Source organism: Coenobita brevimanus, chromosome 80 (genome assembly GCF_032717465.1).
Source record: "Coenobita brevimanus isolate Jiangsu-jjx chromosome 80, ASM3271746v2, whole genome shotgun sequence".
In the NCBI taxonomy this organism is placed as follows: Eukaryota; Metazoa; Arthropoda; class Malacostraca; order Decapoda; family Coenobitidae; genus Coenobita; species Coenobita brevimanus.
In genome coordinates this window covers 10,617,654-10,632,395 of record NC_137033.1, presented here as the reverse complement: position 1 = coordinate 10,632,395, position 14,742 = coordinate 10,617,654, and the positions used below count along the sequence as shown (strand labels likewise).

The following is a 14,742-nucleotide window of genomic DNA, read 5'->3' as shown; positions in this document are numbered from 1 at the left end:
ACCTATATGCCCAGAGCTCCTCTACCATCATTCGCACACCCACCCACATACCCAGAACTTCCCACCGACACACCTGTAAGCTTCCCCACCCTCACATCGCAGTTCCCACCTAAACATTCAGAGATCCCATACCTTCACCTACACAATATCCTACCCCAACCACATAACACAAAACCTCCACCCCTGCAACTCCTTTTCCTCCTACTCCGGTCCCCACCCAAACCACAAAAAAACACACACATGTTCCTATCCACCCACAACGCTTCCTTACCCCCACACCCTCCTCCACCCCCACTACCACCCTCACAAGAACCCCCTCTCTGTCGTTGCAAATTAGCGGCGATGCAGTGAAGGCGGTAGGAAGAGAGAACGAGGCAGGTGGGAGAAAAGCACGTTAATTAGGCCGACAAAATTAGAAACCGAAGCTGGGAGAGGAAGGTGAGGGAGGGGATACTAGACTTGTCCATGGCGATTTTATCTCCCCCCTGTCTTTTACCACTCGTTCCTCCTCAATTCCTCTTCCTCCTTTCCTTTCCTTCTCCTCTTCTTCCTCTCGTCCCTATCTATTCTTCCTCCTCTCTTCCCCATCTCCTCTTTCTCCTCTCCTCCGTGTCTCTACCTACTGTCCTACCCATCTACTCCTCCGCCTCTTCTCCTCAATGTTTCTTCCCTCTCTCCTTTCCATCTTCTCCTTCTCTCCCCCATCTCTTTGTCGTCTTCTTCCCATCTCTTCTTTCTCCTGTCCTCCATCCTTCTTCCTCGTATCCTTCCCTTCCCCTCTCCTTCCTCTCTTCTCCTCTTATACCTCCTCTCATCCTCCACTCTTGCTCCTGCTCTCATCCAACGTCTCCTCCTCCTCCTCCTCCCGTACTAAATACCTGCTGATAAATTGCGATGATTTAAATATTTTGGACCCGGCGCGAGCGCACGTGTGTGTGTGTGTGTGTGTGTGTGTGTGTGTGTGTGTGTGTGTGTGTGTGTGTGTGTGTGTGTGTGTGTGTGTGTGTGTGTGTGTGTGTGTGTGTGTGTGTGTGTGTGTGTGTGCTTGCGTGCGTGCGTGCGTACGTGCGTGAGTGTGCGTGTGCGTGTGTGTGCGAGTGCGTGTGTGTGTGTGTGTGTGTGTGTGTGCTGGGGTTGAGGTGACGATCTGGGTTAAATCTACTGGCGTTAAAGGGGTGTTACTCGCAGTAACATGAAGAGCAGCATGCAGTTTGAAGAATCATGAGATCTGTAACCGATTCTTCAAATCCATCTGCTTTAATGTAGAGCACTTGAAAGCTTGGCGAGGAACAGACCGAAACGGGACCCCAAAATAACACACAATTAACCGATTCCCCCAAAACTTCAGCTCACAACAGTTCAAGTACAGCTCTCGCTGATTTTTTTTTTTTTAATGGAGGACGCCTGGAGCCTGCTATAAGCATTTTTTTTTTTCATATTTTATGTTTCCTTCCTTCGTTTATCTTCTGTTAACCAAAAAAAAGAAAAGAAAGAAAAGAAACTTCAGTAAGATGATGTATTCTTCGTCTTAACTGGGCCACCACTAGATTTTTGCATTTTGTCTGAAGGAATATACATTTTAATGGGAAAGTTAAGGAAAGCACCGATCCAACCTCTCCAGTTCGCAATTCTCTCCTCAGGTGAATGAAAATACCTGGTGAGAAATAAATGACGGTACCGTACTGAGTGGGTTAGGGGGTTAATATTTCTCATATTATAAATAGTTTTTAACCTCTTTACTGCGGAGCTTGGTAAAATTGCTTGACCCTCAGTGGAAAGAAATAAGACAGCTTATTTCTCAGACAAAACGTATAGATAAACCAAATTATAGTTCTCTAATTTTGCAACGACAGATTTTTCAGAGTCAAGTAAACCTGTCCAGCGTGAACTGGAATAAATTTCAAAGCTTGGATTCTGCGGTCAGACTTCATAAATAAGGGTGAGATTCTCGAATATATTTACGACTCGATTTCCTGCAGTAAACTTTGTATGTATTTGTAGGAATGATAAGGAAAGGAAGGTGCCTGGTCTTCCCATGTTGCCGGTTCCTCAAAAAAAAAAAAAAAAAAAAAAAAAAAAAATCTTACTTAAGAGAAGAAAGTTATCTTAGGTTTGTTACATAGCCTATGATTTCATCATCCTTTGTGTATTTCTAACGTACAGTGTGCTGCCTGTTTGATCACGAGCGTGTTCTACCTCACTCCCCCCCTTCTACTGTTATAGTAGAGTAAGTCGTTCTTTCTGTTGTTCAGAGCGGGATTGTCAACTCTTTGTCCCCATGGCTTCATTTGCGCGTCCTTCTTACAAGTTGTATCAAGCTCTACCGGCCCCTATATAATGAGCTCAGTCTCTACATTAATTGCCACTTAGATCTACTCCTCATTTTGTTCACATCTCTGTCCTCCCCTGTACAGTTATTATTGTGAGTGCTCAGGAAGTCTCCAACCATCTAGCAACTGTGTAATTTGAGTATAAGTGTTATTGCATTTTGTTCTTGTACTGTATAGCATAAGTTGTTAATTTGTAGGCCTAGTGAGGTTTTGTGTGATTCATGTAGGATTCTTATTGTCAGCAATTATTAATAATAGTTTGTATATGTAATAATTTATCTTGCATTAACTGAGCATTACCCAGTCTATTTTCATTTTATCGGGGCTGACTTAGATAAATTTACTCTTGCTGATTTCGTGTTAATAGAGGCTATTGCAGTTGACCATATATTTAACCTGTTTTTTGCCATTACATTATCCTTATGAGTCCTGAATGTTTTGTTGTTAGTTTGAGCATTAAACTTTAACTTGTAATTTTACCTAACTCTTTTGTTTTGAACCTGGAACTTTACGGGACAGTGGTGATTTTTTGGTGTTCTCACTTGGAGTGTACATTATCTTTCTCTGTTCCGTAACAGGTTATATATGTTTTCCATATGAAGATCAAGGACAACAGAGCGCAGAATCATCTCATGCTTCTAGTTCTTCCTGTAAAAACAAATCTATGCTATGACAGAGGATCGATCGAAAACATGTTTCAGAATCCTCACTCTGGGCAACTGTTACATCCGAGCTGTGTTTCTCTTTTAATATCACTAGGTGAATAGTTTTGCCACAGTTACTTTTCCCTCTCTCACAACTTCTCAACCCCATCTCTCTCTCTCTCTCTCTCTCTCTCTCTCTCTCTCTCTCTCTCTCTCTCTCTCTCTCTCTCTCTCTCTCTCTCTCTCTCTGTACCCTCTTAATTCTGCTATCACCCCATTATTCCGTACTTGCTTCTATTCTTCTCCCCTCTCCTTCCCTCTTCATCCCCATCCTTCTCATCTTGACCCATTCTTCGCTTCTCCCTCTCTCAACCCCTTCTCTCACCTTCCCCCATTTTCCTCCCTCAGGCTATTTTCAACCCTATTTTCTCCATTCTCAAAACCTCCCTTTTTTCCTACCTTCTCATCTATCCCAGTTCATCATCCCCCGTCATTCAAATCCTCTCCCACCTCTTACCAGGTTCACCCCAACTCACTTCAACCCCTCTCATGCTTCCCTTTCTTAGCCTCTACCCCACCTCCTGCTCACATAGGAATGCTTGCATAGTAATATTCAGTGGGGAATACAAAAATAGCTCCTCTAGTAGTGTCCAGCTGCTGGACCTGTGTCAAACACATATTTGCTTAATATACTCATCACACCTGGACTTGAAAGTGGATATTGTGGTTGTTGTTACCACACTCCTTTGCAGTCCACTCCAGTCATGTCTTATCCAAACTGGAAACAGATTTCCTTTCAATTGTTGTCCTCCATTGGACTGGTTTAGACAACTTAAATACATTTCCTCCTTTCCCTCCCCCATCTTCTTGCCTGCCCCATTCTGCCCTCTCCCCTTAACCTCTCTATATCATCACCCGCCACTCCCTCAGTCTCCCATATTTTCCCCCTCCCCATTCACTTCTCCCAAGCTCCCCCTTCTCCCCTCCCCCACCTTTCAGGTAAAGGTAGGGAGACGGAAATGTTCAGGTGGAATTTGCTCGCTAATTCTTGAAACTTCTAGCTATTGTTCGTAAATAATATATATATATATATATATATATATATATATATATATATATATATATATATATATATATATATATATATATATATATATATATATGCTCGACAGGGTTGGCTCGTGCGTTGTTGCTACGAAGAAGGAAGGGGAAAGGATTCACACTGCCTCACGCCTTTTCCCACGTAGAGTATAATAACTCACACCTACTCACACATACACAGCAACGACTCTATGTACAGTACCTCTTCATACTCTCATATACAGTACATTGACTTACACCTCCTCCCACGTATAGTACAATGGCGCACACCTCCCATGCACATTACAGTGAGTCATACTACCTCCCACATACAGTACAATGACTCACACAACCACCCACTTACTGTTCAATGGCTCACATCCTCCCACGTACAGTACAATGACACATCCTCCCACGTACAGTACAGTCACTCACTTGTGCTCCTACTTACAATTCAATGGCTCACATCCTCCCATGTAAAGCACTATGACTCATCCTCACATGTACAGTACAATGACTCACACATCCTCCTACTTACAATTCAATGACTCACGTCCTTCCACGTGCAGTACAATGACTCATACCCTCCCACGTACAGTACAATGACTCACACATCCTCCTACTTAAAGTACAATTACTCATCCTCCCACGTACAGTACAATGACTCACATCTAAGTTTAATACAATGACACACATTTTCTCAATCACCGTGCAATGGTCCACACTATCTCTCATGTATTGTACATTAACTCACACTATCTCTCACGCACAGTACTATAACTCACACCACCCCCTACTTATAGTGGAGTGATTCACGCTGTCTTCCACGTTCAGTACAATGAGTCACACCATCTAATACTCACAGTGCAGTGCGTAAGAATAACAGAATGACTCACACTGAACGACTCACACTGCCTTCCTCGTACATTACTTCAAAATCTTATAAAATCATTTTGACAAGTGAATAAAAATGGGAAGGATGAAAAAAACACGAAAGCGTTTAAGTTCTTTGTTTCGCTAACGTTTCGGACCACACAGAATCGATCCTCAGAGAGTCAGCCTTAGGATGGGCTCTGTGTAGTCCAAAATGTTAAAGATATAAAGAACTTAAGCTCTTTCCTATTTTTCTCTCCCACCCATTCTTACTTCAACCTCACGCCAATGAAATAATTCACATGTAATACAATGACACACTATCTCCAAGGTACTGCACAGTTTAATGATTAACACTATCTCATACGGACAGTGCAAAGATTCACACTGCCTCACCTATACGTTGACTCAAACTATCTCCCACGTACTGTACAGTACAATAAGCCACAGTGAACGACTCACACCGCCTCCTCTATACATGACCTCAGACACATACAGTACAATGAATCACAGCATCTCCCACGTACAGTAAAATGACTCAATACCCCCTCGCCCATACACTATCTAGCCTGTACAGTACAATAACTCATATAACTTTCCTTGTGGTCTACAATACAGACATGATGTAACTGTCGTCAGGAATCGTAATTTTTGGAATCGAGTCCACGTTTTTATGAGGAATCGTGCTACTAAGTGATCCCATCGGCTCCATGCACCAAATGATCATAATCTTCATCGATTCCACGCCAAGTGTAATCGTAAGCATGATGACAATGATGATTTTCCAGCTGTGAATCTGAAGTTTATGCTCTCCACAAAAAATTGTAAATGAGAGAAAGGGTTAAAAAAAAAAAATAGGCATGTACTAAGACTATGAGTGTGAGTTAACTCTGATGATTATAGAAAAAGTATCCGAGAAAAGAGTATAACACAGTGTCACACTGGTCAAATGTTAGCAGACGATGGGAAAACTGGAGACGGGAACAGATCACGTTCACTTGCGCTGCAGGGCCAGGCAGCTTTACCAATGAGGTGAGATATTGTAGGTTTGAAAATATAGCATTTTTTTACATTATATACATTGACAATAGCTACAGATTTGTGGCTCTGTCATTTTTTCAGTATTTTGAGAATTTTACTGCAGATTGCCAAAAATTTACCAATTTATGAAGGCAAACCTAGCGGCCAACCGAAATACTTTGGAATGGGAGGAGAGGCTGCCTGGAACTTGCTCAAAGGGACTTCTAGGAGTGTAGGCCGGTGAGTAAGGCTATGTCCTTCCATAACTTACAATAACTTTTGTATCTTATTATACCCAATATTAATAGTTTAATTTCAGTCAATAAAACCTTGGTTTGGTAAGAAAATACCGCTTTGTTTTCCTTCGATAAAATGGATGATATTGAAATTTGTTACAAACCTTTGAAACCATAATCGTACTGAATTCCAATGCTTTGTGAGTGGAATCGTAATTCTAATCGTAATCACAGTAATCCGAAGTAGCTGCAGTCAATTCCATGGGTGATGGAATCATGACATGCCCTCTCCAGTGACTCGTAGTTACTTAGCACCTCTTCCATACAACGAGTAACAGATCCTCCCCTCCCCCCCTCCCTTCAATGTCCTCCTAAATCACTTCATGCATGTCCTCCCTCTCACGATTCACACCTCTACCCACGTACACCTGCGGACATAGGGATAAATCCAATCCATTAAGGTAAACAACGACACAGAGAGCAACAACGTCCGGAATCCAGTGATGCGATCGTTGGAGCCCAATAAACTTTTCAGGATATCCTGTTGGACAATTTTATTAGGCTGAGAGCTAGGCATGTGTTCTCTTTGGCTGAAGATGTTCCCTAACACTTTTTCTATAGCGATTTGTATCGTATATTGCACCTTACTGAACTCTTTGTGACATAAATTCTTCCAATATCGTTCTACTTTGCATAAATATCGAACAAAAGCATATTAACTAGCCATATCTAAAAAGAAATCGCTAAGGAACAGGTGTCAGGGAGGTTCTTTAACCGATGAGAATACAGGCCCTACTGACAAAAGCTGAAAGTGTAAAATTGTTACCGTTAATCCATTCATGGCCGGGACAACACAAGCATTTTAATCCCACTGACGCCAGATGTTATAATTCAACTGAGAGTGCTTTATAGGAGCCAGAGCGTGTTAATGCTTCAACATTAGAACCTCTCATGGTCGTGACAAGTCTAGTGTGAAATTCCAGTTAACGAATGACAATTTTATTCAGCTGAGAGTGAGTTCAGGGGCTTAAGAGTGTTCATAATTCATGTGTTTCCACTCTACTTCCAGTTCAACCCCTCTTTTTTATTCTCTCCTACCTCGTTCGTGGATATTACGTCACACTACACAGTAATCAGAGGTAAATCCTAGTTTGCAGCACTATCAGATTTAATCTATTGTTCCACAGAAGTCAATTACATCCGACCTCACAAAACCAGATGAGAGGAATCGTAAAAAATATTCAGTTCAGTGATTTTAATATCATTTGGGGTCAGTGCATTTTTGGTGTCGAATTAGTGTTTTGTGATATATGAACTTTTGCTGTTGGCCTGATTTTGTGTGCGTGTGTGTGTGTGTGTGTGTGTGTGTGTCAGAGAGAGAGAGAGAGAGAGAGAGAGAGAGAGAGAGAGAGAGGAGGGTGGTTGTACTGTGGTGTTTGGTGGTGATGGCAGTGGTAATTTTCTGCGTGATTAAGCGGGATAATTATTTGTGTTTATATATACACATGTGGGCATGTGTGTGTCCGTTTTTGTGTTCTCTGTCTGTGCATGAGGGCATGTGTGTGCAGATGCATGTTATGTAAATATAACTGGATGTTTGTATGTGGGTATTTATTTTTTCATGTGTCCTTGCCTATGTGCATGGGTATTTATATTTCTGTGTGTACTTGCCTGTGTGCATGAACATATATGGGTACGGTAGGTGACAGAGTATATACAAGTCCTCCCCAGCCTCCCCCCAACTTGGAGAATAAATCACAGAGATCCGGCTATACCCCATGTCTCCTCCCACCTCCACATGCATTCCCCCACCACATTACGCCACAGTTGACTTCATCCTGACAGTCTTATACTATCACTTGACTTCATTATTGCCATTATTATCTTTGCAATACTTTATTTCCTTCTTGGTATATCCTTTGCCCTCGGCACTTCAACCTCAGTACTCTCTCACTCAATAACATTACGTCACAGTAAATGCGTTTCTCTGTTTAGCACCTTTTTCTCTTGCTCGTTTTTATTATTTCTCATGCTATTCCCTAATCAATGACGCGAGACGTTCTAGTGGATTAACTCTTGATTCTGGAAGACTGTTGTTATTACTGCTAACGGACTATTGTATTAAACCGACATTAGGCCTTTCGTAATGAATGAGTATAATAAGGCTATACTCGTATCTAACTCCTGCAGTTTTAAAAAATGTCTATCCTAACGTGAACAGAATCGACATGGGATGGTAAGAAAAAGTGAAGAAAACATTCCCGGGTTCCATTAAGGTACTCTAACCGAATATAGCCCATGAGGATTTATGGGATGGGTAAAACTGGAGTTTACTGTTCACACAAAGCAAATTCAGGGAAGATTAACCAGCCAATTTAATTTTAAATGCTTGGAAAAAAATGGCCAAGCCCCGGGTCCCTACGCTGTTGATGGGGCAAAACAGAGCTGTATGATCGGTGCGTGGATGAACACCCCCTGTGACTTCATTAGCATCATTTTTTCTTACGAACTTTTCCCTTACTTTCCTTTGATAATTTTTCCTCTCTTTTTCTTCCCGTCCCTCTTTAACCCTTGTCACCCCGACTCACTCCCCCAGCACATCACGTCCGACTAGCCCTCACTTTCCCTTTATTTTTAGCTTAATATTCTGCAACCTTTAACACGATCGATATTATTATTATTATTATTATTATTATTATTTAATTATTATTATTATTATTATTATTTTGTGATAGGTGAGGCCGCTCACCATCCACCCACTCGATGTAGTGTTGCTTTGGGTGTCTGCCCTTTCCTTTCTTCCATCCTTCCTCTTCTGACTTTCATTTCTTCATTCTTTCCTATTTCTTCTACCTACGGGTGACTTTACACTCCCTCTTCTGTCTTTCTTTTCTTCATTCTTTCCTCTTCCTTCTGCCTGTGGGTGGCTCTACATTGAGTGACAAGGCAAATAATTTCCTGTACACCAGGAAACCATTTACTGCGCTGCGTCGTAACCATATAACCAAATAATGGCCCCTAGTGGTTACGTGGATAATTAAGTGGCTCCAGTCGGATTCAGCCTGTGAAGGTTTATATCCAAGGGATGGTTGGGGTTTATTGCTCACGTAATGCCACTCTGGGATGAGTGAGGCTGGTCACTCTCATCTTAAATGTCAGGACCAACTTGCCTAGCCCTGGGTTCCTACGCTCCTTATGGGGCGACATAGGATTGGATGATGGATGGATTATTATTATTATTGTTATTATTATTATTATTATTATTATTATTATTATTATTATCATCATCATTATTATTATTATTATTATTATCATTTCTATTATTACTTCTTGATACAACAGAACTATTTTTTTCAGCTCAAAAGAGACTTTTCAAACTACAATGTCATATGTAACCTTCACCCCTTATCTATAACAGGGTGTTACTGAGCTTAATGAAACTCTAGGAATTTTAATAATATAACTGCAAATTTGTCCTCGGATTAAAAGCATCAATTTACTTCATTATTTTCCTTTATTATCTCCATTTCTTTCTTTCTTCTAGTTTTCTCACACATTTCTTCTTGGATAAGTTTTGGGAACGGAGTGTTTTGCCTGTATCGAGAGTGGGATCCATGGCAAAATTGAGAGCACGATAAGCAGATATCACTCTCAGGCTCCTACAGGTCACTCTTAGCTGAAAAATTCGTCTGACGCTACTTTGAATAGATTAAAGAATTTGTTGCCACCATGATAGGATTAATGATAGCAATATTAACATCCTCAGGCTCCCGTTAACACTCCCAATTGAGTAAAATCATCTTGCGTTAGTTCACACAGAATAACAGGTAAGTATAAATATAAAGAGTATTAATGTTTTCAGACTCCTAACGTTCTCTCAGCTCTTTAAAATCGTCTAACGTTAGCCGATACAGAATAAAAGGGTTGTCCCAAGAATGAGAGAGTTAATATCACGGCTAACATAGGTGGAAAGTCAGACAAGCTGTTAATGGCTCCCCGAGAACTCCGATATCCGGTCAACCATGCCGTCATTTATTTAGTCCAACAAACAGCCCAGCTCTAGTACCAATCACACACACACACACACACACACACACACACACACACCAGCCCAGCTCTAGTACCAATCACACACACACACACACACACACACACCAGCCCGGCTCTAGTACCAATCACACACACACACACACACACACACACACACACACACCAGCCCAGCTCTAGTACCAATCACACACACACACACACACACACACACACACACACACACACACACACACACACCGCTCGCTGGTGCAGTGGCAACGCTCTCGCTTGCCAACTGGTGGACGGGAGTTCGCGCCTCGCTCAGGTTGCGAAAAGTTTCACTGACGAAGTGGGTGGTTACTGTCCCCCTGGAGCAAGGGGACGGGTGTGTGCGTGTGTGAAGGTCACAGCCTTGCCCTTAGATCGGACACTATGAGCTCTCAGCTCCCATCCGGGAGGGTAAAAGCTGACGATCACGACCATCAAGTGATCCTGACCGACCCGGTGAATTACACACACACACACACACACACACACACACACACACACACACACACACACACACACACACAAGCTCAATTTTCACGTGGACTGGCAGTACAAGAAAGAAGTGCATTTACAATCGATAATGCTTTTACATACTATGGGATCGAAACTAGTGCAGCAAAATTACAACCCTTCTAATCCACTTAAATATTACTGGCAAGTTTGGTAAGATTTCATTAGACTTTAACAAGACCGACTGACTGCAGCTGTACTGTACGTGTGTGTGTATGTGTTTGTGTGTGTGTGTGTGTGTGTGTGTGTGTTTTGGCTAAAGAGTCAAACACAATAAACACACAGGCCCAAACAGGATTTCTGAAGTAGTCCACAAGCAGGACGGTTACCTGATGACACGTAGCATTTACCAGTTTTAATTTGTCCACTCTTACCTGGCGATTTTTCCTCCTTTAACAGTACAATTCCCTTAGTTTAGTAACAGGGTAATTTAATGAAACGGCTCTACTGTACATCCTTTCCATACGACTCCTTTTTGACTGGCACCATACTCTGGTGTTGACACTGAAAATGGAGAGATGGCAATTTTCGGCAAATTTATGTGGACAGAGTGTAATCCTCAACGCTTGGAACTCTGAGAATTTTTCCAGTATGACATAGAAATGAAACAAGTCACTGTGTACAAGAAGGGAGATTATTATTTTCTTCTTATATTATTGTGGCATGTACTCGCTATCGGTCACTGAAAAAGGTGCCCTACATCATGCTTTCTCGAGCCCTTCAACTCCTTCCAGTATGGTTCAGGAAAGACAAGAGTACCAGCGACACGATATATGTTCCGAGGCAAGTGCAGTAGAAACGTCAGGAACAAAAGAAAGACCTATTATTTCCTTCTTCTTAATATTTTCTTCTCCTCACTATCATCATGATAATTTTCCTTAACTAATTGTGTGGTAAGATCAGTCTTTATATTAACCTCATAGCGCTTTCAAGCTCTTCACCACAATTTACTTTATCCTCACGTGTCCTTACCGCCTTCCTTTCTTGTTTTCCTTGTTATTCAAGCCCGTATCCAGTTCTCTTTATACTATCCTTCCATTACCGTAGGCCTCATATCTCACTATCGAAATTAATCTTTCTTGTTAGTAGCCTACCTACCTTCTCGGTGCACACATTAATCTCTACTGTCGGCATCCTATCATCATATACAACATCAGTACTAATGTATCTTGTTTGTATCCCATCCTCTAAAGACCATTCATATCAATCCCTCTCGTCATACTCTGTTCTCCTTTCTCGTCTCTTCCTTGCCCCTTACTCCACTTGCTCTAATCCTCGCCTGCTTCGTCGTCCTTCCCCTACGTTTAGCTTGAAATTGGCCCAGTGCTGCAAAGATTTATAGCCACTTCTCCAGTTCTCCCTCACTCTCTTGGAAATCCTCCTTCCATTAGACTCCTTCCTCGAGCTCAATTAGCAGGCTCACAAGAACCCTTTCACCTGAACCCCTATAATGTTCAACGTGTGTCGGGTGCTCACGGCCATCGACCCACATCCCACCACCGACCTGCCTGCCTGCCTGCCTTGCTACCTGACACGGCGGTGGAGTAGAGAGGCAATACCTAATTCTGTATTAACAGTAACTTTACTATGGTGATATTACCTGTTTTCATATTTTTGTTCTTAGGCGGAAAAAATGGTTAGCATCGTGATGAATGCTGATGAATTGCATATTGACCCTTTTATGTCTAGCCCCTTCCACTGAAGACTGTTTTGTGTCACTAAAGGATAATATTGTAAGTTCCCCTAAAATCGGAACTTAAGTATTTCGCGACTATGAATCCGTAGGCGAAGGACAGTACTTTCAGTATTTTCCTAGATAGATCCTTCACTCATTAACTTCGAGTAGTAATGTGTTAATAATTTTCATTTTTCTCGTTAATAGTTTAATTTCTCTTAGTGCATTGTATTCTTTATTCCAAATATATTATGTAATGTACTTGACATTTTCATTAAGATAAGCAGTAAATGTTTTGCAGGTTTTGAGCTGAATTTAATACAGTTCATATGCTTAATTTACAAGTCTGGACAACTTAGCCAGACGTTATGACAAAACTTCAATGCATCTGCCACAAAATATTATCAGCAGAGCCTACGACATTCAGCGCAATAAATATAGCCTGTATTTTTGTGAAAAATGTCTAGTTTCTCTTTGACAGGAGGGAAAACAAACTGGTGGCAGAGGAAATGGGTTGCACTGGAAGGGAGAGGGAAGGGAGAGAGAGAGTGGGTAGAGGTGGGTAAAAGAGGCAGGGATGGAATGGTGGACTAGATAACTTACGCTGAGAGAGGCAGGTAGTGGACGGAAGCAGAGAGAAGGGTGGTGGTGGTGATGACGACGACTCTAAGCAGAGACAGGGGTGAGAGTGAGGGATGATAATGAGGACTTGGAAAGGAGGAAGGCAGGAAGGAAGGAAAGGCAGGTGTGGTGGAGAACGTGAGGTGTTGGCGAGAAGTTTGAGTAAAGGGTAATAAGAGGGGAAATGAAGATGTGATGGAGAGATGGAGAGTAGTAGGGACAGAGAGGAGCAGGACTTAAAAGATGAAGCTAATGAGAGAGAGAGAGAGAGAGAGAGAGAGAGAGAGAGAGAGAGAGAGAGAGAGAGAGAGAGAGAGAGAGAGGTGATGAGGAAGAGCAAGGATGAAGGGGAAGAGGGGGAACAGAAAGGAGGGAATATTGGTGAAGGAAATCAGTCGAGGAGACGGAGTGATCAAGAGGAATTAGGAAATGAAACGCAAGGGATGAGTGGGCTTGTAGGGAGAAGTAAGGAAAGGCATGTAATGGCTGAGTGGGTTAGTAAAAAGTAGGGAAAGTCAAGGCAAGGGTTGAGTGGGGTGGGAGGGAGAAGTAGGAAAAAGCAAGGAAAGAGAAGAGGGGGGGAGGGGTCAGGAAAGAATATGGATAGGTATGATAAGGGCTGAATGGGGTGGAGGGCTGAGTAGGGAATAGCAAGGCAGCGGCTGAGTAGAGCAGGAGGCGGCGTATAACGATAGCTTGAGATGAAAACATTTGCCCAAGCTCTGTGTGTGTGTGTGTGTGTGTGTGTGTGTGTGTGTGTGTGTGTGTGTGTGTGTGTGTGTGTGTGTGTGTGTGTGTGTAGTCTAGACTCTCTTCTGCTGCCTCTGATGTGCTCTCGCCTTTATCCTCATGCCATATCGCACGATTTTGTATTTGTAGCTCAAAATCCTAAACCTTTTAAGTGTAGCCTAGACTGTGTGTATATTCTAGACTATTTTGGCAGTCAAAATTCTTTGGGTAGCCTAGACTACAGTATGTGCAGCCTAGACCGTGCTGGTGCTTTGGATACACCCCGACCTTTGTGTTCTTACCAGTACTTACACCCTTTTTTTATAATTTTTTCTTAACCTAGTGTCTGTGCGTCAAGCAAAGACTTCATGTGTGTTACCTCTTCTTCTCGGTGTGCAAACGAAATTGTGTAGCCTAGATTCTGTGTGTGAAGCCTAGACTCTGCGTGTGTAACCTAAACTCCGTGTGTGTTGCCAAACCTCTTTGTGCAGCGTAGAAGACTGTGCGTGTGACTCCGATATGCCACGCCTTAATGTTTTTGCCGTGTAGCCTGGAACCCCCCCAGCGCGTGCGTGTGTGTGTGTGTGTGTGTGTGTGTGTGTGTGTGTGTGTGTGTGTGTGTGTGTGTGTGTGTGTGTGTGTGTGTGTGTGGTGTCTATAGACTCCCTGCTGCTGTTGCTGTGATGTGCAGCATTTTCATGCTTCTGCTGTATAGCCTAAACTCTGTGTGTGTGTGTGTGTGTGTGTGTGTGTGTGTGTGTGTGTGTGTGTGTGTGTGTGTGTGTGTGTGTGTGTGTGTGTGTGTGTGTGTGTGTGTGTGTGTGTGTGTGTGTGTGTGTTGCCTATAGAATCCCAGCTGCTGTTGCTGTGATGTGCAGCGCTTTCATGCTTCTGCTGTATAACCTAAACTGTGTGTGTGTGTGTGTGTGTGTGTGTGTGTGTGTGTG

At 42.4% G+C, this 14,742-nt stretch overlaps 1 protein-coding gene across 1 annotated transcript in view; it reads right to left on the bottom strand.

The window, feature by feature from the left end:
• LOC145409229 (uncharacterized) overlaps positions 1–14,742 on the bottom strand; it is a 259,152-nt gene that overhangs the window by 37,836 nt on the left and 206,574 nt on the right. The gene's annotated exons all lie outside the window — the stretch shown is intronic.